The sequence below is a fragment of the Physeter macrocephalus genome, chromosome 7, assembly GCF_002837175.3.
Source record: "Physeter macrocephalus isolate SW-GA chromosome 7, ASM283717v5, whole genome shotgun sequence".
In the NCBI taxonomy this organism is placed as follows: Eukaryota; Metazoa; Chordata; class Mammalia; order Artiodactyla; family Physeteridae; genus Physeter; species Physeter macrocephalus.
The window spans coordinates 122,896,054-122,898,616 of record NC_041220.1 but is presented as its reverse complement, the minus strand read 5'-3'; positions in this window follow the sequence as shown (position 1 = coordinate 122,898,616).

Sequence of the window (2,563 nt, the reverse complement as noted above, 5' to 3'; positions counted from 1 at the left end):
GTGCGTGGGCTTCTCATTGCGGTGGCTTCTCTTGTTGCGGAGCACGGGCTCTAGGCGCACGGGCTTCAGTGGTTGTGGCTCGCGGGCTCTACAGTACAGGCTCAGTAGTTGTGGCGCACGGGCTTAGTTGCTACGCAGCATGTGGGATCTTCCTGGACCAGGGCTCAAACCCGTGTCCCCTGCATTGGCAGGCGGATTCTTAACCACTGTGCCACCAGGGAAGCCCCGCTGGTAGCTATTAAGTAGGTAAAATTGATCTTCCCACCTCAGCAGCATGGATGATCTAAGTAATCAGAGTAATTTTTCCTCCTTAACACAGAGATTAGTTCAGGAACGGGTACAAAGCTAGGCCTAAGTCAAGGACATTCCTCTGGTCCCAGTGATTAATTCGTATAAGGTCCAGCCACAGGGAAGCTCAAGACTTTTCCAGATAGCTGTCAGGGGCAATATCCTCCCCGCCATGGATATTGATAGCAGTGGGGGATGCCAGTGTAAGGATGAAAGCACCACAAGGTGGTAGTGGGAAAGTCCTCCATGGGTGTCTAGGCTCCTATATGTCTTTCTAGGGGTGTCAGAATTCAAGATCCTAATGCTTCTTTTCCTGAGCTATTTCTCAGGGTTGTGTTTGCAGCAAGCAATCTTGAGAAATGTGGTAATTTCTCAGCCTGGGACAAGGAGCAAGTTTGTTAGCTGATTGTTAGCCAAAAACAAAATAAAAGCAATGGACTCATTAACTTTAGCATTCCTTAGCTGTTATGCAAACGCACTGTGTGTGTAGCATCCATCTGGGTCATATCATGCCAACCCTGTGGAGTTTAAGGCAAGGTTAACCAGTGTAAACATGCTGATGTTCACGCTGCTTGCTGCACCCTGAGTAATAAAGCTCTTTGTCCCTACCCAAGAGTCTCACATCTGCTTTCAGCATCCATGAAACAGTAACAGGGTAACTTAGTAGCTTGCAAGGAGGATGCAATTAAATCCCAGACCCAGTGGGGTGAAACTTAGACACTAGTAGAGAAATGGAACCAGAGCCCTGGTCGAAAAGCACATAAGCCTGCTTTTTATTTTATTTGGGATTTAAGAATCACGTCAAGAGAAAAATAAATATTTTCTTAAGGGAAATAATAAGGGAAAAAACTGTGACTTAAGTGGTTTTGAAAATGATCTTCTTAGACTAACTCTACTTCTGTGCCATTTAAATGATTTAACACTATATCAGATGCTCTGTTTTACACTACCATTCATTCGTTCATTCGATTTTTGATTCAGCTAATAATATTTATACTATCTTTCCCAATTTTGACACCACATTAAGATTTCTGAGCCTAACATGAACTGTCAAGGCCTATTATGAAGCAAAAATATTCCATTAGGAATTACTTATTCTGCAATAATTTCACATTGGCCACCCATGCCTAGCTCGTGCCTCTTTTTTATTTTTCTAATTCAGTTTTTCACTCAAAAATATCATTACTTTCCATTTTGAGCTAATGTCTATGAGCTCTTTCTAATTATTAAAAAACCTAGTTGTTATTCTTCAGTATGAATAACATAGTAATATATTAAATTTTGGAGAAAAATAAAGCATCACAGCAAAAAGAAGAAACATTTCTTTTGGTTCCTGATCACGATTCCAATGTGAGTCTGTGGGGAGGGGGACCCCCCCCCCAGCACCACCAAGCAAATCTCAGGATGCCGGCAGGGTGTCCTAGAATTCAACTAAATCCTGACACTATCTACCAGGAGATAAGGGCTCAGTCCCACAAGGCTTCCTCCTACGCCACTCACACACCCTGCAGACACCAGCTGCAATCCTAGGGTATCACTTGTGCTTTTGACCAACAGACTATAGATCAGAGGTTCCAAAGGCTCCCCTCCTTGGGTGGATTAATTTGCCAGAGCAGCTCGCAGAACTCCGGAAAGTGCTTACTTACATTTACCAGCTTATTAAAGGATATGATAAAGAATACAGATGAACATTCAGAGGGAAGGGATGGGTAGGGAAGAGAAGGTGTGTGGGAAGGGGTATGGGGCTCTCATGGCCTGTCCAAGGGCACCACTCACCCAGCACCTCTATGTGTTCACCAACCCAGAAGCTCTCCGAGCCCCATCCTTTTGGAATTTTATGGAGGGTTCATCACATAGACGTGATCAATCATTAACTCCATTTTCAGGTCTTCTCTCTTCTCAAGAGAATGTGGGGCGTGGCTGAAAATTCCAAGCTTCTAATCATGGCTTGGTCTTCCTGGTGACCAGCCCTCATTCAGGAGCCATCCAGGAGGTCACCCAGAGTCACCTCATTAGAACAAAGGCACTCCTATCACCCAGGAAATTACAAGGGTCTTAGGAGCTCTGTGGAGGAACAGAGGTCAAAGACCAATATTAGAACAAGAGATGCTCCTAGTGTTCTTATCACTTAGGAAATTACAAGGGTTTTAGGAGCTCTATGTCAGGAACTGGAAGCAAAGACTTATATATATATATATATATATATATTTTTTTTTTTTTTTTTTCTTTTTTTTTTGTGGTACGTGGGCCTCTCACTGGTGTGGCCTCTCCCGTT